The following is a 27,712-nucleotide window of genomic DNA, read 5'->3' as shown; positions in this document are numbered from 1 at the left end:
TCCTTGTGAGGCTGAGGTTGGAGGATCACATGAGCCTGGGAGGTGGGGGTTTCAGTGAGCTGAGATCATACCACTGCATACCAACCTGAGTGAGAGCGAGATCCTGTTTCCAAATACATAAATCATTTAATTTTGAAATAATTTTAGATTTACAGAGAAGTTTCAAAGGTAGCAGAGTTTCTATATAGTTTTTGTTCTGATTTCTCTAATGTTAACATTTTATAACCAAGTTACATTTGTCAAAACTAGATTAACATTGGTACATTACTATTAAGTAAATTCAGACTTTTTCAGATTTTAGCACTCGTGTACTTGCTGCCTCCAATCCAAGATATCACATTGCATTTAGACTTTCTAAATCTTTTATTGTGAAAAATTTCAACATGCAGAAAAGAAAAACAAATAATATAATGAGCCCATATACCCAATAACTGATTTTAACAGTTATTTCACTATATTTGATTCATCTGTTTTTTTCAGTGCCACTAAGTATATTATCAATACTATAAAATTTTATTTCTATACATATTCTAAAAAGGCATTTTTATATCTGACCACAGTATCATTATCATGTTTCACGTTATTATGATTTTTTGAGACACAGCTTCACTCTGTCCCCCAGGATGGTGTGCAGTGATGTGATCTCAGCACACTGCAAACTCCACCTGCTGGGTTCAAGTGATTCTCATGTCTCAGCCTCCCAAGTAGCTAGGACTTACAGGTGCCCACCACCACACCTAGCTAACTTTTTTGTATTTTTAGTAGAGACGAGGTTTTGCCATGTTGGCCAGACTTGTCTCAAACACCTGACCTCAGGTGATCCACTTGCCTTGGCCTCTTAAAGTGCTGGGATTACAGGCAGGAGCCACTGTGCCTGGCTGACACCACTACTTTATTGAGATGATTATAAGCTAGTAGTAGTTATTGATTTTTGGGGGAGTTAGCATGAATTAGGTGCTTTCTAAGCACTTTACATGGCTTGATTCACTTAAATATTACAGCATCCCTATGGGATATATATCATTATCCCATTTTACCTATCTGGGAACTTGGAACCAGTGTTTCAGAAACTTATCCAAAGTCCTCAAAACAGTCAGTGGTAGAGCATGGACCTGACATAGTCAGTTTAGGTCAGAGTCTGTGCTGTTTGACCACTGTATTCTTCAGCCTCATACTGATTGTACTTTAAAGTATTTATTAATCTTTTTGTTGGACCCTGTACTCCCTGGAGAATTTTATGAAAGTGATGAGCCATCTCCTGTACTGACACCTCCACTCATCCCCTTATGCAGATGAATTCAGTAATAATTCAGTGAATTCCAGGAATCATGAGATCTCTTTTGGCTTACCAGTATATGAAGCTTTGTCTGTATCATAAATATAAATTAGTTTGAGCATAATCAGTTATAGAAAATACTATATAAGGCATGAATGTATGAATTATGAATGTAGATTTATATTACTACATATTTGTAACATATGAAAGTTTATGTCATTAAAAAGTCATCCTGAACATTTTTTAGATTGAGAGAAACTGGTTATCTTTTCTTAACTGCAGATACAATACAGGTCCACATTAGAAAAATTACAAAGTAGGCCAGGCACGGTGGCTCACTCTGATAATCCCAGCACTTCGAGAGGCTGAGGCAGGCACATTGCCTGAGTTCAGGAATCCGAATCCAGCCTAGGCAACATGGCAGATCCCTGTCTCTACAAAAAATACGAAAAATTCACAGGGTGTCGTGGTGTCCACCTGTAGTTTCAGCTACTTGGGAGGCTGAGGTGTGAGGATCACTTGACCCTGGGAAGTTGAGGCTGCAGTGAGCCAAGATCATACCACTGCATGCTAGTCTGGGTGACATAGTGAGACCCTGTCTCAAAAAAAAAAAAAAAAGAAATAAAAGAAACCAAACAACAAACATCCAAGTAATCCAGCTGTGGTGGCTCATGCCTGTAGTCCCAGCACTTGGGAGGCCAAGGTAGGTGGGTCACCTGAGGTCAGGAGTTCGAGACCAGCCTGGTCAATGTGGGGAAACCCCATCTCTACTGAAAATAAAAAAAAATTAGCTGTGGGTGGTTGTGGGTGCCTGTATTTCCAGCTACTCAGGAGGCTGAGGTAGGAAAATTGCTTGAAACTAGGAGACAAAGATTGGAGTGAGCCAAGATCACACCACTGCACTACAGCCTGGGCAACAGAGTGAGATTTTTTTTCAGGTAACAATGAGACATATACAGCTTTATTTAATAATCTGCAAAAAGTCATACTCTGGCAGTGATGCAGTCCTTATCTCAGCAGAAAGCAGTGTGTCTGAAAAGCCCCTTCCCACGATTAGGAACTGTGTAATCCTGAGCTTACATTTAAATGCTCCCAAAATCTGGGCTCTATGTGGCAGATGGTATCCACATTCTCTCACCCTCCAGTAATACTCTCTGGCTGGCTGTGACTCCCTCACCTAACAGTAGACAGGAGGCTGAAAACAACTTTACCTGGACAGGGCTACCTCTACAGATTGGCCCCTTCCTTCATACAAAAGGGAGTTTAATGGATTAAGAATGTTTCTCACAGCCAGGCACAATGACTAACACCTACAATTCCAGCCCTTTGGGAGGCCAAGGTAGGTGAATCACCTGAGATCAGGAGATTGAGACCAGCCTGGCCAACATGACGAAACCCCATCTCTGTTAAAATACAAAAATTAGCCAGGTGTGATGGCAGCTGTACTTCCAGCTCCTCGGGAGGATGAGAGGAGAACTGCTTGAACCCAGGATGTGGAGGTTTCAGTGAGCCAAGCTCATGCCGTTGCACTCCAGCCTGCATGACTGAGTGAGACTCCATCTCAAATAAAAACAAAAACAAAGACTCTTTCTGAGAAATGGGTTCTGTATTAATTTAATTTGGCTTCCATATGGCTTCTGAAATCAAGCTTATTAAACATGATATTATGTTAATGGCTGTTCATCTCCCCCCACCCATTTCCCCACCATCTACATGATTTTTAAGCCATCCCTCTCCCCTTTCTGGGAAGGGAGGAATGGAGACATACTCTCATCATAGACCTAAGAGGCACTTCTTGTGGTTATGTGGATCTCTGGTATCAGATACTGCAGCAATGGCAGTTTTGTTTTTGCAGAGCAAAGGCCTGGCATTTTGTTTTCTGCTTTCCTGTGCTGAGTCCAGTAATTAAGCCATACTCACTCTTGGAAAAACCTCTATGCTGTATCAGAACCTCACCGATGTTTCATAGACTTCCAGCAAAATATATTCCTCCCTTTATTTATAGAATAGTATACAGGAATTTATTTGGACAGAAGGAGCCTCTCTATGTAACAGGCCACCTTCTACTAATGGTTGCAGTCAATCAGTGGTCCAGGTAGTAATTCGGATTTTCCATATTTCTCAGAGCTTCTCTCTCCTGAAATCACTTTGCAAATTTTGTTGACCAATTAGCAAACAAAAGAGAATGCAGTGGCATTCTCTCATACCCAACCTAGAAATCTGTTCTGCCTAATTCCCTTAAAAAAACCATTGATAATGCAAAATAAGTCCCTTTTCTGTTTTTATCAAAAGCATGTCTAAAACCACAGAACTATGCACACATAAACACAGACACGCATGCTCGCACACATACAGAGTTGGGATCAAAGAATCTTATCTGATACATAGTTGAGGGATCATGGAAAAAAGCTGGCAAGAGAGGATATGGGAAGATCTGATCAGCTACAGTTGTTGGAATGTTACAGTATGGCATGGAAGTGGTTCTTGGGGGAGAGAATGATAAATCCAGGCTACTAGAGAGATGTTTAGTGTTCATGCATGAGTTAAAGATAGTAGAAGCCAGTTTACTGGATGAAATGTTATATTATGGAGTGGTCATTTGAAGAAGGATAGACTTGCAATGGTCCAGGGGAGGAGCATCTGTTTAGCAGGACACCTCCATTGTCTGGTGTCTGTCCAGAACATCAGGGGACTCAGAATTCTTGAGTTCCATCTGACTGATTCCTGGTAACAGACCAGCTGAAGGGACTTTCTTTAGAGTCAATGCTACTTGAGGTTGAGTGGTTCATGATCGGCTGAGCCGGGTCATGCTGGCAGATGGTATGTAGCTCATTCCCTGCAAAAAGTACTCGAAGGCCTCAGTGAGCTTCCCAGGCTGAACTACCTGTGGCAGTCCTGCAGTCCTGCACAGTCTGCCATCTTTAGCGAAGTTGTATTTATAGGGTTCAGGTGGGAATTACATTCGACCACAGCCTCAACTGCAGGTGAATTGTCCCCTACCACCAGTAAAGTAGACACTTTAATGTTTTTAATTTGTTATCATGTTGGCCCAGTATGAGTCTTTCAATCTCCAGGTCTCTGCATCCATTATAGGAATTCAAGAGCTGCAGATTGTTTTGGTTGATGTCTTGAACAGTATGCAATCTATAGACTTGGATCAGGTCCAGGTTGGCCTGTAACTCTTCCTGCCCAAAGTGATGAGCCAAAATAATGTCCACAACATTGGTTGTCGGGCCAGAGAGTTTGGAAGCTGCCAAGTCAATCCAGTCTTTAGTGCAAGGCTCAACATTAATGAGCACAAGGCATTCCACAAATTCTGGATGATTCAGTGCAAATATGCTGAGGATGTAAGCTCCAGCTCCAACACCAATTCCAATGATGCTTTCCTGGTTTAAGTGGGTAAGAACAGGAGGCAGCATTTCAGCCAGCTCATCCATTGTGGGGTGCTGATACCCTGTGATGAAAGAGGGTGCACCTTCCTGCTCACTTGGAGCATCCACATGATGGACAGCAAAGTACTGGGTGATCTCTTGCATATCCTCAAAGTTAAAGAATGCATTGAAACAGGATTTATGGTTGAGGCTAATGTCATGATATGTTAATATAACTGGTCTGTGTCCTTTAGGTAAGCCTCTTATACCGACGTGGAACAAACCATGAGTTGTTTCTATGTCATATTCCTGACAAAGTCCTGGAAGTTTCATGTACCATTATTATTTAAAAGTGGTTTGATCTCTGTGAGTTGAACATCCTGAAGCTCATTCATGAGAACAGATGAGAGTAGAGGAGTCTCAAGAATAAATTGGTAACTCTGAGGTGTGGGCACCCACTGTCAGTGCAGCAGCAGCAGCCAATCCTGTCTCAAAACAACAACAACAACAAAATATAGTTAAGTAGAGAGGAATTCAAAGCACACTCAATTCCATCTCCCCAACACAGTCTTCATTACATTGGTGAATCAACCCCGATTATGTGTATATAGGAGAAAAATTAGTTTTCACAGGGATGTGATCACACATTCCATGGACTTTTTACATGGTCTATTGCTTTTATTTTTATTTTTGAGACAGTGTTTCACTTTCACCCAGGATGGAGTGCAGTGGTGCGATCTTAAGTCACTGCAAACTCTGCTACATAGGTTCAAGTGATTCTCCTGCCTTAGCCTCCAGAGCATCTGGGATGACAGGTACTCACCATCACCCCTGGATAAATTTTGTACTTTTAGTAGAGATGGGGTTTTATCATACTGGCCAGGCTGGTCTTGAACTCTTGACTTCAAGTGACCTGCCTGCCTCAGCCTCCCAAAGTACTGAGATTACAGCCATGACCCATAGCACCTGGCCCATGAGCTTCTCTTTTTACATGTTTTAAACCTTCATTTTCTACTTACTGTATCACAGATCCCAATCCATGTTAAACACACTGCTTCCACAGTATTATTTTTTATTTCTACATAAAAATTACATTGGATTACTATTGTTAAAAGCTGAGGTGACTTCCAGCATTTCGCTATTCTCAATAGTATCATCAGTGAACTTCTTACAGATAAGTTTTTAAGCATACCCTTAGTTTTTAGGATAAATTACCAGAAATGGAGTTACTGGATCAAAGGATAGTCTGTTTTTTAAAGGATTTCTATTTGTGTAGGCAGTGCACCCTTCAAAACCATTGAAGTAGAAGATCCTGTTTTCCTAGCCGTAATTTCTGTGTCCTCACCAACACTGAATGCTTTTGTTTTCTTTTGTTCTTTGAGACAGTCTTGCTCTGTTGTCCACGCTGGAGTGCAGTGACGCAATGGCTCACCACAACATCCACCTCCCAGGTTTGAGCAATTCTGTCTCGACCTCCTGAGTAGCTGAGACTACAGTCACATACCACTATGCCAAGCTAATTTTTGTATTTTTTGTAGAGACAGGGTTTCACTATGTTGGCCAGGCTGGTCTTGAACTCCTGATCTTGTAATCTGCCCACCTTGGTTTCCCAAAGTGCTGGGATTACAGCATGAACCACCATGCCTGGATGAATGCCATTTTCTTTTAGATGAATCTGTGGTCTGTCTCCCAGGCTGGAGTACAGTGGCTTGATTTAGGCTCCCTGAAACCTCTGCCTTTCAGGTTTAAGGAATTCTCCTGCCTCAGCCTTCTGAGTAGCTGGCATTACAGGTGCCCTCCACCCTACACAGCTAATATTGTATTTTTAGTAGAGACAGGGTTTCACAATGTTGACCAGGCTGGTCTGGAACTCCTGACATCAAGTGGCCCACCAGCCTCAGCCTTCCAATGTGCTGGAATTACAAGTGTGAGCTACCATAACTGCTCCCCCCACCCCTTTTATTGGTTCTTTCCCAGTTGGGTTGGAAGAAAAGTAAGCTTATTGAGTCTTTTCTTTTTGAGACAGAGTCTTTCCCTGCCACCCAGGCTGCAGTGGTGTGGTCTTAGCATTCTGCACTCCAATTATACTCTTTTTGAAATCCTGTAAATGAACTAATGTTCTGTATGTAAGTTGCTGTATTAGTCATTATCTCACTGCTATAAAGACATACCCAATACTGGGTAATTTATAAAGAGACAAGGTTTAGTTGGCTCATGGTTTACATGGCTGGGGAGGCCTCTGGAAATGACAATCATGGTGGAAGGCGAAGGGGAAGCAAGGCATGCCTTACCATAGCAAAGCAGGAGAAAGAGTGAGTGCAGGAGAAACTGCCACTTTTAAACAATCAGATCTTCTGAGAATTCCCTCACTGTCACAAGAACAGCCTGGGGAAACAGCCCCCACGATCCAATCACCTTTCACCAGATTTTTTCTAATAGTGGTGTCTTCTAATTACATCATTGATGTTATTTTTAGCACCTGAAGTTTTCTACTCAAGATTGCCACCCTGCTTATCACACATGTTTTTTAAATTCTAAACTGCTGGATTCCAGTTCAACAAATATTTCTGAGTACATAGAGAAGCCAGGAACTGTGACCGGGTGTGGTGGCTCATGCCTGTAATCCCAGCACTTTGGGAGGTCAAGGTTGGGGGATCACTTGAGGTCTTGAGTTTGAGACCAGCTTGACCAATATGGCGAAAACTTGTCTCTACTAAAAATACAAAAATTAGCCAGGCATGGTTGTATACACCTGTAATCCCAGCTACTTGGGAGGCTGAGACAGGAGAATTACTTGAACCCAGGAGGTAGAGTTTGCAGTGAGCCAAGATCGTGCCACTGCACTCCCACATAGACTGTCTCAAAACAAACAAACAGACAAAAAGCCAGGAACCCTTGCGGTAGGCAATAAGAATGCCAAAACACAATATTGGTCACAGAATATTTGGGAGATCAACATTTTATGAACAGGCAAAATGGATAAAGATGTGCACACTGAATGTTGGAGGCATAAGGCCCAGCCTGCAGAATTACAACTTAGACCAAGAGAGTGTTTGGAATGTATCAAATAGCACCCAATAAATTCATATTCTGTCAGATTCCTTTTATTTTAGAACATAGGATTAATAGGAAGAAGATGATAAAAGCTGCACTTTGGGGAAATTTTTGAGAACCATTGATTTGAAGTTTTCTAGCATAATCAGATGCTTCAGCACCGTGGAGAGCTCCACATAACCCCCAGAAATATAATAACATACTGCTTTGGTACTCAGTTTCAGCACTGAGCTACAAAAATAAAAGTCCCAGGAAGAATAAATCTTTAGAACCACAGGGAGATGAGCATTTCCACAGAGTTTCATAAGCTTCAGAATATTTAAATATGTGAATGGGAGGCCCGGCTGGCCTGTGATGAATAACAGAATCCTTGTAATAAATCCTAAAATTCACGTAACCATGGCTGGCCTAATTTCCTTCATGGATGCCAATTCATAATTGTTGCTGATTGTCACAAACCACAGGGCTCTGAACCAAAATCTGATGGAGCATGTGCATGTGCGTGTGTGTGTGTGTGTGTGTGCATGAGAGTGTATACATGTGTGTGTGCATGCATTAAGGTATGCACGTGTGTGTGTGTGTGTGTGTGTGTGTGTATGCATGCAGGTGTGTGAGTATATGTATTTGCAACTCAGTTTTAGCATGTATCTTGGCTATTTCTCCAGCTGGGAATTTTTAAAGACTTGTGAGAAAACCCTTAAGGTCAAATGTGGATTTTGGATACTGATACACTCTGGTTTATTATTTTGACAGTTTTGAATTCCCATGGTAGTCTTACAACCAAATCTTGTGAAAGTGTTCATTCTGTTCCCTTGGCCAGAATGAGTAACAAACCTGAGAAATGTTTTTGTGTCTTACATTGTGTGATGCATTGTTAAGGGCTTTGGGTTAGCCAGATCTGTCCTGAGCTGTAAAGCTGACTGCAGCGTGTCACTGACATTAGCAGCTTGACTTCATTTGATGAGTAGGCTAAAACTCTGGACATTAAAAAAGTCATCACAATGGTGGCTTTTTCATAACATTAAGAAGAGACTAGGCTTTCTCATCCGTTGAATGGGAAGGAAAATAAAATGACCTTGTAATTTTCTTGTGAGGCTCAAGTTGAAAAATCAACGTGAAATATTTAATAAATTGCTAGTATCAGTCATCCCTTATTATGTGATTGATATTACATTTACTTTTATCATGTGAGGGTAGAGAAATTCTTGGGCATCTTCCAACGTGGTTTCCTATGCTCATTTTGTGTGTGTGTATATGTGTGGTTATGTATACATGTGAGTGCCCCACAGAGACAAAGAATAATGTGTGGGGTGCAAATGATGAATGGAAGAGAGTGATCCCAAGTACGAGAATGACCACATCCATGTAAAGGGGAAAATGTGTTCAGAAGTTGATAAAAATACATCATGAGGCAAGAAGCCCTCAGTCACTCACCATAACTGTAAACCACCTGAGAGGTGACAGATAGAAAAATTTAAGTAGGAAAGACAGTGTATTACACAAAGCCACTCAGCAATCAAAGGGCAGAACCATGGCTGCAATCCTTCCTCAATGTGCAACAGCCCCTACCCTGCATTGCAGATCTGCCTGGCACTTACACAACAGGTGAGCTTGAGGAACAGTCAACTGGTGCTGTGCAACGTGGCCACCACTCTGCTCTTGGGTCTGGTTCTCACTGGCACACAAAGTCTTGCTTAAGCACCCATGTCTCACTCAGAAAGTTTCTCTAAGAGCTGTGACAGCCTCCTGACTGCACAATAGCATGGAGTCAAAAACAGGTAAGATTAGATACCATGAATACCATCTCCCCAAGTCCCTGAGAATCAGAGAGGCATGGAGTGCACGAGAATTTAGCCATTCACATTACTGTTTTCTGACTGAGTGTACACACCTGCTATTTATTTCTTCCTTGCTTGCCTCAGAAGATTAGTACAAATCTCCATTGAAATCTTGGCTAAAACAATGGGCCACACACTTGTAAATCATATCATCATCATTCATTCATTAAACTATGTATTAAATACCTACTCTATCCAGGCATTAGGTTCAGTATTAGAAACACATTAAAGAACTATCTTGCTAATGTTTCTAATGTTGTGGCATTAGCATTCTAGTGCAGGCAATGGAAAAAAATATATAGCACATCAGGTGATGGTACAAGAAATAGATCAAAATAAAGCATGGTAAATGGTGTGAGGTGTCCCAGCGTCAACATTGGATTGCTATTTCAAACAGGACCATCAGAAAGGTCTAACTGACAAGGTGAAATTGAGCAGAGCCCTGGAGGAAATGAGGATGTAGCAATTGCCTGTCTTCTGGTCAGAGTAATTGATATGATGGTCCATTTTTAATCCCCTTCACTACTCATCAAATTTTATTCCTCCATCAAAGCCGGCAAAAACTTCTCACGAAGTTTCAAAGAACTTCTTGTCTGAAGGAAAACGCAGTAGCAGTTTTGCTTTAAAAGGGTCAAAATGTGAACAGCCCATCTGGCTGTAAACCTAATGTCTGCAACTTATTGTGTACCCATCTTTGATAGTAAAATGAATAGACCACATTGCCTGATACAGACAAAGCTTTGTATATGAAGGCCAAGCATGCAAAAAGCTATCAGGGTCTTATGAAAAAAATGCAAGATGTCAGCAAGAGTTATGAGCTATGTGATCATAGGGAAGTCACTTAAAAATCTCCAAGCCTCAGGTAATTCAGCATGATAAAAAAGGGTGTCATCTGCTACACCTTGTATGTTGAGCAGCTGAGGTGTGAAGAAATTATAGACGGGTAACTGCTGATATTCTAAGACTAGCACCCTGAGAGGGCCCTGGGCTGGGTGCAGGAGGCTCAGAGTTAGAAAGGCTGTGGTCTCTATATGTGAGTTGCTGACAACATAGAGGATAAACAGATGTGAATGAAATTATGGCCAAGATGTCCCTGAAATCAAAAGGATGAACTTTCATTTTTGGCATATAGCAGGTTACTTACCCTGGAAAAACCTCCTACTTTGTAATTTTAATAGGCTAAAATAAATTTTAAATTTACCTTTTAAGAGCATCATGGAGTTTAAATAAAAGTACAGAAAAGCCTTTGTGTACAAGTCTGGTAAAAGGATGCTAGTGTGTGTGCTGCCTTCAAGGTGTTTTATAGCCCAGGGCCCCTGGAGACTTGAATTGTGAGGGTAGCCTCAGTGTATTTGGTTTCACATGAGTATTGGTAACCATGTTCCTTAAGTGAATGCTACCTCCTCATGGAAAAAAAATGGAGTATACAAAAATTTCCCATCAAGAATAACAGGAGGGGCTTTACTCTGGATCCCAGGAATAACACAGGAAGAACCACTGAGAATGGGGAGCTGTATTCCAGGTGAATGCATTTGTTGACATCCAGAAAACCAACATGGTACATGTATGCCTGTGTAACAAACCTGCACATTCAGCACATGTATCCCAGAACTGAAAGTAAAATTAAACACAAACCAAAACCGTCAAAAAACAAACAACAACAAAGTTCTCCCCACACCTCTGAAGAGAGGCTTTGCTTTCCTCTCTGACCACATTCAAAGAGCTGACACTTCCTTTTGTTTTCAATGGGACGAGATGGGTTTCTTTATTTGGACTTGGGTGAAGGAACTTTTGGCTGCCTTAAAGAAATGTGTCCTTTGCTGATATAGCAAAAACTCCTGTCAAATTTTCTTTAAAAGATCATGAAGTGCATGTCCCCTGTTGCCTTCCCAGTGGATTGCATACAATTGCACAATTAACAACCTATTTTCATAGTCTTTACCTTACAGAAGAGTAGAGCGCTGGATTTTGTAGTTTCTTCTAGACTTTTTTAAAATAGAAAAACTTACTTGGAAGAATGTTTTCTATTAGAACAGCAAAGAAAACAACAAGTCTCTGGGGAAGTATTTGAAGTCCAAATTCTGTAATGATTTTCACGTTCAAAGTTGGGCTGTTCTACTCTTGCTATAATAATGCCTTCCAGCCTTGAGCTCCACAGGTGGCTGCTAAAACCTCATTAAAATTGAGTTACCTGTTTACATATTAAAGCATCATCTTGCCAGGAGTACACTGGCCACACTTGGGTCAACATGTTGCTCCCACACATGTACATACACACGGAAAGGTACACACATGCACAAACACACCCACACCCCCCCCACACACACAGAAAGACAATCGGAGACATCCAACACTCTCAGGGAAACATACACTGCCCAGCAGCTCCTGAGGCTGCAGGGTTCTGCTCTCTGCAGGAAAGCCCCATGGGGAGAGAGCAGCCTGGCTGTATGCAGGAAAACCTTACCTGGGAATCCCACCAGGGACCCCTTTCAAGAAGAGGCACCTTCACACTATCTAGGCAAGAATGAACTGTCATGAGGATACTTGGGGATTGCCCTGGGCATACTTGAAGCCCCATGGGATCTTTCTTCAGCCTGCTTTGGCCTGCCCAATTCCCAAAATTGCAGAACCAAGGCAATAATCACACAACGTCTGGGAACCATTGCCCACTGCGGAGTCACTGACACAGAGGGCCCCTGCTTAGCCAAGCCGCTGTGACCATTTCCCAGGTAATGGTGGCTGTCACTGTGATGCAATCCCTGGATCAGTGCTGGCACTTGTAACAACGTGCCTGGCTGGGAGCCACAATGTTGGCGCTATCCAGCTGTAGCCACACAGGTACCTGGTGGAGGCAGTTACAGGGGGCCCCCAGGAAAGGAGGCTGCATGACCAGGGAAGGAGCTTCCTGGAATGGCTTATAGGTGTGCTGGGCTCTTACCACCCCTAGTAGCTACAAAGCACATGCCACTGAATACTTGGCACCTGCTTTTTGGAGATGGCCAGTAGTTGAAATGTTGTTCGCTACCTGTCAACAAAGCCAATATAGAGACTCACAGATATTGTGTCGTTTTGCTTGCAATTCAGTTGTGCTGTTTGTCAGTAGCTTTGAGAGAATGTATATAAGTACTGAAAAAAAAAACACAGCTGGTTATATATGAAAAAAGTATATGTAATTTTAAAATAAAAAAAAAGAATCAACAAAAATATCAGCCTCCCTGCTTTTCCTGCCTCCCTTTTGAATCCTGCTACTCTTCACTTGCATCGTTAGATAAAAATCAACATTTAAGTAATGAGATTTTCTGATGCTTCCCTATGTATCTATAGTTATATTACTTTCCCTTGGGGCATGTATTTTGTTTTAGATCTTCTTGACGGCAAAAGTTTCTGCTAGGGAGCATTTCAGGAGACTGTGACAGGCATCTTTTCTTTTTGAGTCAATACCTTGGTCATTTATGTAATGATGAGTACCCTAGGGATTCAGCATACGCTGCTCAATTTGCATTTATTTGCATATCTGTTTTGCCATCGTAAAGTTTCAATGACTTAGTCATGACAACTCAAGATGGAAGCACATTTGTGTGTTGGTAAATTTGAAGGGGTGCTGAGTGAGGCAAGGCCTGTGAGATGCATGGGTTGTTAGAGGGCTGAGTGTGTCTGAGGTGAGAGGGAATTTGTTCAGATGGCCAGAGCCATGCCTTTATGAGGGCAAGGGTATGAATCCTAATTCTGGGTTTCTACTATGTGTTATGAGCATCAGATATAAGACATCTAGGTAGATAAAAGAACTAAGTCAAAAAAATTATTTGTGGTTATGAGTCAGGAAGTATCTGAACCAAGGTGAGAGAAGCAGGGGCTGCATTTTAGGAGATTGAAGATCTAATGTGCAAGGCACATACACAGGGAAACCCTAGAGAAGACTTCCAAACATGCACAGCAATGTTCAGCCCTCTTTCTTCCAGATGACCCGGCTGGGCTGACGGCTTGTGGGTGTTCTTTTTTCCAGGAATGCTAAGCATTCAACTGAGGGAAGGGGTGTCCTCTGGAGACCTATTTTGCATCACTTATCACAAAGAACTGATGTCATCCTGGGAGGAGGTCTCCTGACAGGATAGCAGAAAGGGCCCCACTGCTGAGTGTCTCTAAGTGCACTTCAGCTATAATTGGCATCAGAATCAACTGAGAAACTCAGTGTAGATGAGAATTCGTAGGATCTCATCCTTGACTCACTCAATCAGACTCTCCAGTGCTGTGCTTGGGGTGATTGTCAGTTGCCTGTAAGTTTGAAAACTGCTGAGCTCCCTGTGGATGCTGTGTTCAGCTTTCTATCTAACCCACTATTTGACATTGTGCTGCAGTTGCTTCTCCAGTCAAACAAGGATGATAATTGATATTCCAAATATGGGTTAAAATAACAGGAAATTCCTTTTAAAATTTGAAAGTCCTACCCAGAGATTATTATTCTATTTTTTACTGAACCAATGTAAGCTCTTTTCTGGCCTCCAGCTAGGAATGTCATCAACATCAGTTTTCTTCAGTGTATGATAGGTATGTCAAAAAATGGCTTTGGAAGGTTTTGGGTTCATTCTTTCCACCACCACTATCACTACTACCACAAATACAGACTATTGTATAAAGGCACTGTGTTATTCACTATGCAGGATCAACATGTGAGCAAAACGCATTTCTCCATTAATGTCCATGTAAGATCTCTTAATGCACACCATATAATTACAGGCAGGATGTGTTTATGGACAGAACATGGGCTTTGAACAATACAAGACAAAGAGAGAACCTCTGTGACAAAGGAAGTCAGGAAAGCTCCACAAAAGAGACAAAAATGAGCTGTGTCTTTCAAGATGTTCAAACATGCAGAGAAGAGGAGAAAACAAAAGGCCTTCTGGGATGGTGTACATAAGGGCTTCCTAGTGGGAAGAGGCAGATGTATGTTTCAATTATCCATAGGGTCCAATGCCACAGGTGTATAAAGTGCAGGCTGGCTGGTAAGATGATGCTATGGTTTGAATGTGGTTTGTTTTATTTGGCCATGTCTCAAATTGACATGTAATCTCCAATGTTGCAAGTGGGACCTAATGAGAAGTGTTTGGGTCATGGGCTGGATCCCTCATGAATGGCTTGGTACCATCCTCGTGGTAATGATTCTTGCTCTATTAATTCCTGCAAAACCTATGATTAAAAAGAGCCTGACATGTCCCCCGACACTCTCTTGCCTTTTCTCTCATCATGTGATCTGCATGCTGGCTCCTCTTCACCCTTCACAGTGAGTGGAAGCTTCCTGAAGCTCTCAATAGAAGCAGATGACAGTGCCATGTTCCTTGTACAGCTTACAGATCTGTGAGCCGAATAAACCTCTTTTCCTTGTAAATTACCGAGCCTCAGATATTCCTTTATGGCAACAAAAATGGACTAATGAAGATGAAATTATTTTCTTACATATAAAAAGAAGGAGTTTGTTTTTTGAATAGCCTTCCTTTGAAGAAAGGTGAGCCTACCACATATTTTACAATTTGTAAATGTTTTACATTAAATTATAGCTCAGTTTAGTAAATCAAAATAAAATAAGTTGAATAAGATATAAACAGAAAAAATTGTAGATTCTTTTTATGTGAACAAAACTTTAAATAAGTTACCTGTGCTTGGATTTTACACAAGACTGGCAAGATTGCACTAGGTCAAATGCAGGAGTTCAGTCCCACTCCTGAGTGCTTCTTTGAACCAGCCCACACTGGCCTCAGCCCTATCAACAACAGAACATACACTCAGTACACATCATATATAACTGTGCCAGAGCTTGGGCAGGTAGCCATGGCAAAGCAGACCAGAGCTCATAACTGCTCATGAGACCACTGCAACCTCCAGAGAGAACAGCTTCTCACACCCTCCTTACTTGCAATGGACACCCACCTTCACCAGCCACAAATGATCAGAAAACCCCAAGCCAACCTCAGGAGACTAAAAGCAGAATCTGCCCCCAGCTACATGATCTGGAATTTGAGTTGCATTTTTCTAATAAAATAAACCAAGCCATACAGATGGTTTCAGATTCTATTTATTTTCATGGGAGCATCTCCAAGACAGCAAACTATTGATTTCACCCAATTTATCAATAGTATTTTAATAACTCATTGGGAAATTAATTTTATACAACTTCTGCATTTGTCCTTTAAATCCTGGAAAGAGACTAGAGAGGGAAGGTGGAGGTAGAATACAGCAGAAAAATTGTTAAGAGAGAAATAACACAGTCTTAATCTCCTGCCAATGAAGTCTCACATTGCAGAAAAGCTTCAGCCACAAGCTTGATTGGTCTTGAGGAGCATTTGCCCCACTCAAGGCAAGGTTTCTTTCCTTCCCCAGCCTGGGATTCTGAGGCCAGAGTCTCTGTATTGTTTATTTACCCAGACTCATCCACCTGTACCCACCAGGCTCACCCGTCCCCCCATCCTCCAGATACTCTCAACTCCCACCTTCCCAGTACACCCAATCCTTACCCTCCTAAGGCTCATCCAACTCCAACCTTCAGGCACAGCAACCCCATCTCCAATGCAAGGGCAGATGATTGAATTAAGATTAAGGGATAATTAGTGTAATTATCATTGAATAAGCAATGCAGAGTTATGGAAATGTTGCTGCCCTATTCTCCTACTTGTGATTAGAAAGAACAGGGCATATGGAATTAGGTGGAGCTGAGTTGGGGGACACTGTCAGGGTCAGCAGAGAGAGAGCAGCAGGGAGAGGAAAGGAGCTTCCCAATGTGGGAACGGTGGCCCATCCTATATTGATAATTCAAGAAGAGAAACTCTAATGAAGGTTTTGCTTTGATAAAAATTGCATTAAGTTTAGTAGCTGTGTAGCATGGGTGGATAATAGAAAAATATATTCAAAGGAAGCTATGTACCTGATGACGTGATTTTTACATCTATAGCATATTTCAGTTTCCTGACTTTTTATCCATCCACACAGTCCTGATACATTCACCCAATGTGGATTATCAGAGATCCTAAAACCAAGAGCCATAAATGTGACACCTCATGCCATCAGGCTGAAATGAATATAGGCTCTGCCTAGTTTCTCTTTGGTTGGCAAGCACCTTCAGAAAGAAGTAGGGGGCGTGCTGGCAAATATATGGAAGTGCCTGTATCTTGACGGGCATCAGAACCAGTTTCTCTATGCATAGGTGCTAAACACACCTCTGGACAGAAGCTCTAGTCTGTAGAAATGACAAGGGATATGCATATACTATCCCATTTCTTCCAGGAAGTAAATGATCATCTCTGCAAACCTCACTTAAAAGTGCGTGCATCAGAAACTGGTGGAGAGCAGACATCCGAATACAGCCAGCCTACCTCTTTGCCCACTCCACCGCCTGCCAAGCAAAGAAATCTTGAAAGACTCCAAAAGCCAGCCTCATGGACATGATGAATCTTCTACATTGCAATAGGAATACACTGGCTTCTCTTTATACCATATTCTACATCACATATAGCCATTATTCTCTAAAGTTCTGACTAGGACAAGTTTCTAAAGGAATTTTTACATCCATGAATGAACTGAAAAGTAAATTGGCAAAGAAAATCATTTATACTGCAGGAGGATTCAACATATTTTCTCATCTATCCAATACCTAAAGTTTTATAAGCAGTCTCTGTGTGGTTCTGAGACTTCTCTGAAAAAAAGTCACATCTCCCCTATATACGTCTTTGAATTTGATGTTTGCTTTTTATAATCAGATTTTAGATGTTTCTTTTCTCTTTTATAAGTATTTCTCTGTGAAAGTCTTAAAGGCAATTGACCAAGATTGAACATATTAAATTAACAAAAACCTGAGTGATTGATCAGCCATCTGGAAGAACTAAGTAAGCCCTTCAGAGAATAATCTAGTGGAAAATTCAAGCCTGATCTGTGCTCCTAAATGCTACATCTAGCTTGGCAGAAAGGGCTACTTTGAAGTGTGGATTGCTCTTGTCAAGGATGCATTCTGTTCACAAAAAATTTAATCAATATGTGAGTGCATAATATTAGGGCAAGAAATTAGGAATAAATGTTTCCTCTTAGTGAAACAAATGCCCTTTTTATTCAAAGACAGAAAAACATTAAAAGATTTTTATTTTTAAAAAATATTCATGATCTGAGGATAACATACCTAGGTCATTCAAGTAGATATATATTGTCATGCCATTATTTGTTCTTTTTGTAAAATTGAAGGTCAGGCTAAAAGCAGTGCTCTATAGTTATATTTATCACTGCCATTTGGATGGATGCGTAACTCCATGCAGGACACAGATGGGGCTCAAAGAGTATTTGTTGGCTAATCGGTTAAGTTACATGAGATTCTGAGGGTCCTAAGCCCCATCCTGAAGCTTGCTGCCAGGTAATAAAAAACACTGTCTGCAACTGGAATCCCACTCCTCTTTGCCAGATTTAACTTAATGGCTCCATAAGCCTAGCTCAGCAGACTAGAAAGTATTCAAAGACCCTGCCTGTCTTTGAATCAACATGATTGTTTACTGACTGTATGGATAAATTGTTTTATTTTACTGATTATCAAAGTAGTTTTGTCCAAGTATATTTGTTAACTTCTCTTACCTCTTTCAGGATTCATGGTTCATTCTATTTCAAAGTATAAGGAGCTATCTCAGCTTAGACTTCACTCTTTCTTCTGCCCTCCAAAAGATTGAGGAATACATTGACCTGACCAAAGACAGCCTACTACTCTACCAGAGTGTATTCCAAAATGTTGACAGCCGATGTATTACCAATTTTACCACTACATACATAAACACACTCCAAGAAAAAGTGATGAAACAACTGAAAGAAATTTTCACAGATTAAAAATTTGGCTTGCCTCATTACTGCCATGCACAAAAGTTCAGCAGTGACAAACTCACTCATCCCCACAGAATTAAGGATTGATGTCTTAGTGCCTTACCCTTAAATAAAAATTAACAAATAAGAGTCACTAGAACTTGAGGAGAACCTTTAACAAAACCTCTAACAAACAATGTGTAAATGAAGACAAAGAGAAAAAAAATTAAAAACTCAGAAGAGAGATACTGTAGGGAGCCAAAGAAACTTTCAAATTAACAATAATTCTACTCCTAATGAAGACAAAATAAGATAATGTGTCTTTGGAAAAAGAAAGATACAGACATGGGTTTTGGGAACCAGGATCCAGTGTAGGCAAGAGGAAAAGGGAATTCCCAGGATGAAAGTAGAATGATATCTAGGACTGAATCAATGCAGTAGGCCTGTGCCATCAAGAATGGAACAGAGGCTTTTGAAGAAATGTATGTCTTCAAGGGGGAAAAATTAATCTGAAAGCTTGATTAATATGTTTGACTTTATTTGAAGAATCTTTTCAGTTTAATCAGAGGGTTTAGGAATGATAGACATTGGGATTCATAGACTATAACTGTTTCTATTATCTACAGTTGTGTAACCAACCCTAAAACTAAGTGATTTAAAATTAAAACTTATTTTTATGTCTCATGCTTCTGTGGGTTGACAGGGCTCAGCAGGGCTCACTTGAGGGCCTCTCCTATGATTACAGGCAGATACTGGCTGAGGCTGATGACACCACCGGGGTCAGTGTCTGAAGGTACCACATGATTCATCACATGTCTGTGCCAGGGTGCTTCCTGGAATAGCCAGAGAATTACCAGTCTTCTGTTTCTATTCACACAACCTCTCCACATGCTGAATTGGGCTTCCTCACAGCATGGCTACTAGGCATCTTTTTGTGTGCACACAGTCTCTGCACATGGTAACTTAGACTACTTCACACTACAGCCATGGGGGGAAGGTAGACTCAAGGCAGTCATAAATGCCCCATTGCAGCAGCTTCCTCCAGAGCATTCAAGGCACCTGAGTGACAGATACAAAGTTTCTTGTGATGTAGTCTCAGAAGGCCTGTTAGGTCACCGCTTCTACACTTTTTAGTCAAGGTCTAGTCCTGATTCAAGAAAAGGTCTACACAAAGACAATAAAACTGAAAGGTGTAGCTCATTGGGGGCATATTTATAAACAAGCACCAATATTAATTGAATAATCAAATAATACAATTACCCCCAAAAATGTAATGTTAATGTGAACAAATATGCACAGATAATTTCACAGATGAGAACAATTTTTACAGGAACCAAGTAAACACTAAATATTGATTTAACTTAAAAAATGCTATGGCTATACTGACAGAATGGGGTTAGGAACAGCACATGTCAGGGAGGGATGGCAGAATGCAGCATGGAGGGAGGATAATGCTAGGGAGACCAGCAGGGCCTAGAAACTAGAAGGTTCATTCTCAGGTTCACAGAAGGGCAGGGCCAGTACTGAGTGACCCCTCTTTCCATTTTGCTCCCTCAACATCATACCTGTCTTACACTAGTCCCTGCCTAAGCAGCAGGAGAGGAGTTTATTTCTGATTTTCATCTTCCAGGTAAGAAACCAATAAGCCATAATTAAAATTAAGAAATATGAGTACAGAGTTTCAGTTTTAGAAGATGAAAAAGTCCTGGAGATGGAGGGTGGTGATGGTTGTAAAACATGGGAATGTACTTAATAGCAATAGGCTGTACAGTTGAAAATGATTGAAGTGATCAATTTTATATTATGCATATTTTACTCTATAAATAGAAACTTATCTAAAATTAAGTAAAATATTAATGTGTTTAATTTAATCTATTTGAATATTTGTAAGGGGTTTAAAAGCTTCCAACAGAAATAAGATAGCAAGAGGAGTGGAGAATCAAGGAATAGCTAATAAGGTATGTTATCTGAGTTAAAAAAAAGTAGCTAAAATAGTTGCTTTCTCTCAAAAAGACAGAACAGTAGTATGGTAAGAGATTACTGTTTCTTGTTCCAAAATTTGTGGCACTGTAAGTTTTTTTAAACAATTTTCATGTATTACTTTGATAAAAATAAGAACTTACAATGAAAGTTAAAACTAAATCATTTGAATAGTAGGATAAGTCATCCTGGTTTCTATACTTTATCTCTAGGAAAAACAAATGACCTGGATATTCTAGAAAGGGCTAATTTAAACTTTTGATTTCATTATCTCCCACTATTTACTTTTGCTTACTTGGACACTGCTTCAAGGGCCTGCTTTAGAATACTGACCTTCACTTTCTGGAGGATACACCTTGGTAGACGTATAATAATTCACAGAAACAAGCAAGTGGAAGAACACTGCAAACAATTCATAAGAGCAAGAGGCAGCACTTAGAAAAAAAATAAATCCTTCATGGTATGATAAAATGCTTTTCCTCATGAATTTCAAGTTAAATTTGTTTTTTTTTAATGATGGTTATAGTGGATACATGAATTTTATTGAGAATAAAGATAAATCTTCATAAGCTTACTGAAGGAGACACCAATTATTGTGATCAGTTGTATGCCATGAATCAATACCTAATATATAGTAAATCCGCTTAATAAAATGAAAGTTTCCCTTAAGCTAGTTGTATTTTACAACATTTGCATGGCTTGGTGATTTATACTGAAAGAACTGTGGAGAGTTTCATTACTAACAATGTTTCTAAGTGTCACACTGGGGAAAAGCACATTCTGTCTAGAGTTGGTTTACCTCACAAAAGTCTATTATCTTGGAAGATGATTGTCAATCACAAGTTACACTTTATAATAACTAAGTCAAACTGAAACTTTTCACTTCACAGAGTCACAAAACACGTTTCTACCTGAAATTGAAAGGATTCAAACAAAATATAGCATCCAAATATATACATTTTATAATAGTCTATTACTATTTAATCTTCTTGTCAAAAGAACATATTTCCAGGGAGACATATAAACAAATGGTACTAAAATAAGGTATATATGCCTGGCTTGAGTATCTGTATAATCTATGTACAAACCTGTGAAAATTGTTAATTACAAGAGCTATGTGGTTTTGATTAATAAAGGGAAATTCTTTTTTTTACAAACCTTCATTAATAATTCTCACTACTGCTCTTCCCCTAATTAAAATGGGACAAACACATTCCAGTCTGTCTCTCCCATTGAATACACTGTTGAAAATAGCCAAGAGGTGGAAGCAACTCAAATGTCCATCCAGGAATGAATGCGTTGCAAATGTGGTATATACATGCAATGAAATGATATTCAAAAAGAAGAAACCTTATTAACATTCTTCAACATGAATGAACCTAGAGGACATTATACTAAGGAAAATGTACCAATTACAGAAAGGCAAATACTATGTGATTCTATTTATACAAAGTATCTAAAAGAGTCACATTTCTAGAGACAGAAAGTAGAATGGTCATTTCTGGAGGGATGAACAGGGAGTTGGTGTTTAATAGGTACAGAGTTTTAGATTTGCCTGATGAAAATCCTGAAGATTGTTGCATACTTATGTAAATATACTTAACACTGGTAAAATATAAAATATGTGTGGTTAAGATGGTAAATTTAATGTAATGTGTTTTAAACCAAAGTAAATAAATAAATAGTAAAGGGTAGCTGGCAGATTGAGAAAGTAGACAAAAATTCCAAATATCAGAAATCTGGTGGAGAATTTTCCATTTTTTGTTAATATTCCCCAGACTGAAATCCAGGGATCCTTAAGCTCAGAAGTGGGAGCTAGAGCATGGAAACAATGAGCTCCAGGAAGTGCACAGCAGAGTGGTGTAATTGACACTCCAGTTTCTGGCTAGGGTGCAAGAGGACTGTTGCAAAATTAGAAATTACCAGGGAGATTGTGGAGAGGAAGTAGCATGAGAAAAGATTCTATGAACTCGTTTGTGAACTCTTGGTCCCATCCTCAGGAATTGCAAAAAAGTGGATCTGATCCTAACTGGCAGAACAAAGCCTTTGAGAACTAAACTATGGGATTAAAAGACACACAGATTCCAGGTTGGTCTCTAAGTGATGCACACATAGGAAATGTCTGAATATAATGCAAAGCCTCTGAGAGCTGGACTGGCATAGAAATCAAAACCCAGAGGAGGCCAGTAGAAACCTGCAGCCTGAACCCAAGGAGTAGAATGTCCACTAGAACACATATATGCATAAACTTGATAAGATATAAACAAGATCCAGAGTTTCCTAACATTATATCCAAAAGGTCCAGGATACAAGAAAACCTTACATTGCCTAAAAAGATTCCAGAAAATCGCAACTTCCATGAGAAAAAGAATTCAGCGGATATTCATGACAAGATGACACACATGTTCAAATTGTCTGGCAATTACGTTAAAACCATTAATACAAATATTCCAATGAGAAAGTGTGAACATGTTTTAAACAAATGGAAAAGAAAAATTATCCAGCAAAGGGCTAAAAGATATAAAAAAGAACCAAATGTAAATTTTAAAACTGAAACATGTGATAATCAAATTTTTGAAATATATTGGATGTCAAACCACACCAAAGTCAGAAAGAAATTGGTGAACTTGAAGATAGAGCAATAAAATTACAAATCTTAACAACACCAAGAAAAAAGATGGAAAAAATAATAGAGCTTCAAAAACTTATGGGCCAATAACAAACAATCTAACAATGGAATCATTGGAGTCCTACAAGAAAAGAAAGTAGAATGTGGAAAATAATATTTAAAGATATAATAATTAAAAATTTCCAAAGTTGAGTGAAAGGTTTGAAAACTACAGATGTAAAAGCTTAGCAAGCACCAAACTGGCTGATCTCAAAGAATTCCATATCTAGACACATCATAATAAAACTGTTTAAAAATAAACACAGAGAAACTGGTCCTAAAAGCAGCCAGATGAAAATCATGCATTATTATTTAGTTTGTATGACCTTGGATTTTACATCAGAAAACAGGAAGGCCAGCGGGAAAAGGAACAGTTTTTGTTAAAAGTGGTGAAGGGACAATACTGCCAACTCAGAACCTATATTCAGTATAAGTATTCTTCAGGAATGAGACTGAACTGTAGACACTCTCAGATGAAGAAAAATTACCTAAAAGTATTGCCAGGATCCTGATGCAGAAACACTAACGACAGAGGTTAGAAATTCCAGGGGAGGAAGTAGGATTATAAAAGGGGAACATGGGAAACCCCTGTACTGTGACATTGTTTTTTATCTTGACTCTGTGCATGCATGAACCTAGAAAGACAATAAAATTGTATGTAACTTACACACTCACATAGACACACAGTCATACTGATGTGTACAAGTAAACAGGAAATCTGAAGGAGATGAGTGGCTAGCATCATTGTCCAGAAGACCACACACCTACCACCTTCCCCCCAACACACATATTATATACTGTCTCCCCAGTTCCCTGTCCCAGCAACCAAAAGACTTTGAACCCTGCCCTCAACAGCTACAGGTGAACCCCTCCAAATCCTTCACTCACATCCACCCATGTTATTTTCCATTTGATTGGTGCTTCTTCAGTGAGACTGATGGGCAGAAAGTCAGTAAAATGTTACACTGAAGAAAACTGGGCAAAATATACAAAATATTTCTCTATACTGCTTCTTCCAACGCATTTTAATCTACAATGATCAATAAAACTTTGATTTTAACAATAACAGTCCAAGAGTCTGTCCAAAAGGAGCCTGGGGAGATGTGGCAACTGAATGCAATGTATCCTGGATTCGATCCTGTGACAGCAACACAGAGAGACAGAAGTGAAAACAAAGGAAATCTGAGTAAGTTATAGCTATTAATAATTATGTATCATATGGGCTTATTAAGTGTAACAAGTCTACCACACTAATCTATGACTTTAATAATAAGAAAAACTGTGTTTGGGGGTATTAAGGAAACTGTCTATTATCTTAACAATTTTTCGGTAAATCTAAAATTGCTCCAAAGTAAATTTTATTTTTCATAAAGTGGGCTGGTGGGGATGCCTGTAATCCTAGCACTTTGGGAGGCTGAGGCAGGCGGATCAGGAAGTGAAGAGATGGAGACCATCCCCACCAACATGGTGAAACCCTGACTTTACTAAAAATACAAAAATTAGCCAGTGTGGTGGCGAATGCCTGTAATCCCAGTTATTCAGGAGTCTGAGGCAGGAGAATAACTTGAAGAGGCAGAGGTTGCAGTGAGCTGAGATCACACTACTGCACTCCAGTCAGGGCCACAGAAAGAGACTCTGTCTCAACAAATAAATAAATAAATAAATAAATAAATAAATAAATTGATCTATATGGGCCAGACATAGTGGCTCATATCTGTAATGCCAGCACTTTGGCAATCCCAGCTACACGGGAGGCTGAGAAAGCAGAATCGCTAGAACCCAGGAGGCAGAGATTGCAGTGAGCTGAGATCACACCACGGCACCAGCCTGGGCAACAAGAATGAAACTCTGTTATAAAATAAAATAAAATATATAAAATAAAATCACATATTTCTCTCTCTTTATATATATATATATGTGTGTGTGTGTGTGTGTGTGTGTGTATAGAGAGAGAAAATAGCATTATATATATAATATAGTAACATATATATAAAATAGTAATATATATATATATAAACTATTTTCTGAAAAACGATATTGTGTGGCTATACTAATATTAGACTAAGTAGACTTTGAAGAATAGAAATTATCCAGGACAAATTGGGATATTAAATAATAATGGAAGTGTCAATTCACCCACCAAAAAAATTATTGTAGCCATTAAATATGGACACACCTGACAACAAAGCTTCAAAATACATGGAGCAAAATCTGGAAGAATGGAAAAGGCAAATAGTCAAATCCACAATTATAGTGAGAAATGTCCACATGTTCTCTCAGTAATTGATAGAATTAGTGGACAAATATTCCTAGTGGTTCTACTCAGGATTATCAAAAACTGAATCCATAGTCTCAAAGGATTGCATACTTGTTCCATTAGGTGACATTCTCAAAAAAGACAAAGTTATTGTGACAGAGGAAAGATCCATGGTTGCCAAGGCTTAGGGGTTAGGGGAGGATGTGATTAGAAAGGGCTTGTACAAGAGACTCTGGGTGTGGTCCTGTCCTGGATCCTGGTTGTGGTTGTGGGTACATGATACTGAGCAATGTGCAAAATTCATGGAACCCTACATCAAATAAATGTCAATGGTATTATGTATAATTCAAGAACTTTTAAATGCTAATACAATTGGACAGAAACTGCCTTCATACAGTAATTCTAAATTGTTTGAGCTTCCTGGCATATAGAAGGGACAGAGTAAAGGCTCAACTAACACTAATGGACTCACTACTCACTCTGCCCCTTCCATCAAGTTGATGAAATATTAAGATTCTTTCCAGCTTCTTTTGATCTTCCTGGGAGACCTCGCTCACTCCTTGGCTTTCAATGCCATCCACATTAATACTACATATAATAATAAAACACTATGATTCTTCAAGAATAGGTTTTTTTTTAGATTGGGTTGGCTTATCAAAGGGTGGGGAAGGAGACAAGGTGAGGAGCCCACCACTGGTTTAAGAATGAGTTCCCTCCCTTCTCTCCTGTCTTCCTTCCTTCCCACCCTCCCTCCCTCCCACTTTCCTTCCTTGCTTCCTTCCTTCCTTCCATATATTTTCATAAAGATGGCTGACTATCTGGCCATCAGTCTCACTGAAGAAGGACCAATCAAATGGAAAATATCGTGGGTGAATGGGAGTGAAGTATTTGGTGGGGTGCAGCCATGGCTGCTGAGGCATGGCTCAAAGTCTTTCTCTTGGTTGCTGGGACAGGGAAGTAGGGAGACAGTATATAATGTGTGTGTTTATGTATGTGTGGTGTGGTAGGTATATGGTATGCTTGGTTTTGTGTGTGTGATATGTGGTGTGTGTAGCATATGTGTGTGTGATGTGTCTCTGTATGTACGGTTTGTCTGCATATGTGGCACATCTGTGTTTGTGGGTGTAGTACATGTTTGTGAGTTTGTGGTGTGTGTGTGATACGTGTCTGTGTGTGTTGTGTGCAGTATGTATGTGTTGTGTTTGTATGTGCTGTGTATGTATTTTGGTATTTCTGTGTGTATGATATGCATGTGTGGTGTGTGTGGTACCCGTGTTTGTGATGTATGTGTGATGTTTGTGATGTAGGTGTTGTGTATATAATGTGGTGTGTTTTTGTACATGTGTGGTGTTTGCAGTATATATGTGTGTATTGTGTTTGCATTGTGTGTGGTGTGTGTTGTGTGTAGTATGTGTGTGGTGTGTTTACATATGTGTCTGATGTGTGTGTGGTCTGTGCTTGTGCATTGTGTGATGTGTGTGTTTTGTTGTATGTAGTATGTATGTGTGTGTGGTTTGTGTATGTGGTGTGTGGTATATATGTTTGTGTTTGGTCTGTGCAAGTGTGTTGTGTGGTGTGGTATGTGTTTGTGTGTGGTATGTATGTGTGTGTGGTGTGTGGCATGTATGTGTGTTGTGTGGGTGGTGGTATGGTATGTGTGGTGTGTATATGTGTATGGTGTGGTGTGTGTATGGTATGTGTGGTATATGTGTATGTGGTTTGTGCATGTGTGTTGTATGGTGAGTGTGTGTATGTGTGTGGTAGTATGTATTTGTGTGTACAGGGTGCTACTGATGGGGTGCAGGAGGCTTCCATATGTCTGACACCCTTTCTGCAGCTGATGTGGGAAGCTATGACGGAGGAAACATCTGCAAAGCGATGATGCTCTAAGTGTCTCATCACTCAAAACAAGACTGTGGAGAGGGCCAGGGTGCAAACCATGGTTTGTGCAGTGGGAGTAAGTGCATGACTTCCTCCCATGCCCACCAGAGATCCAGGAAGGAAGAAGCAACTGGCAAGATTGGAGACAGGCTGTAAGGGTCCAGACAGAGGACTGTGAGCTGCCCACATGGGAAAGCAGCAGCTCGGTGGTGGTTAAACATGCCTACATTCCAGTGCCTGTCTTTGGTACTTACTAGCTGAATGATCTTGGTCAAGTTAACTTCTCTGTGCCTCAATATATTAATTTGTAAACAGAGATAAAAATGAAGATCCACTACCTTTTTAGGTAGTTATAAAAAATAAGTGGGTTAACATGCAGCAATGGGACAGAAGAGTCCAAACACACTATTACTTGTATTATTGTTTAGCAATCATCACTCTGATTTTAACTATTTATAACTCAGTCTCTCAGTCTCCCTTTATTAACTTGTGAGCTCCTTAAAGGAGGAAACAATGTCTCCTTTTTCTTTATATGCCCAAACTTTAATTATTGCCGGCATATGGAAG

General features: G+C 39.9%; 1 pseudogene; it reads right to left on the bottom strand.

Annotated features, from left to right (window-relative positions):
* Positions 1–2,955: 2,955 nt before the first annotated feature.
* LOC100389286 (protein NDRG3 pseudogene) lies at positions 2,956–5,127 on the bottom strand (annotated as a pseudogene).
* Positions 5,128–27,712: the final 22,585 nt, after the last annotated feature.

This window comes from Callithrix jacchus, chromosome 1 (genome assembly GCF_049354715.1).
Source record: "Callithrix jacchus isolate 240 chromosome 1, calJac240_pri, whole genome shotgun sequence".
NCBI lineage: Eukaryota > Metazoa > Chordata > Mammalia > Primates > Cebidae > Callithrix > Callithrix jacchus.
Note: the sequence above shows the minus strand (reverse complement) of the source record. Positions and strands in the feature narration are given on the sequence as shown.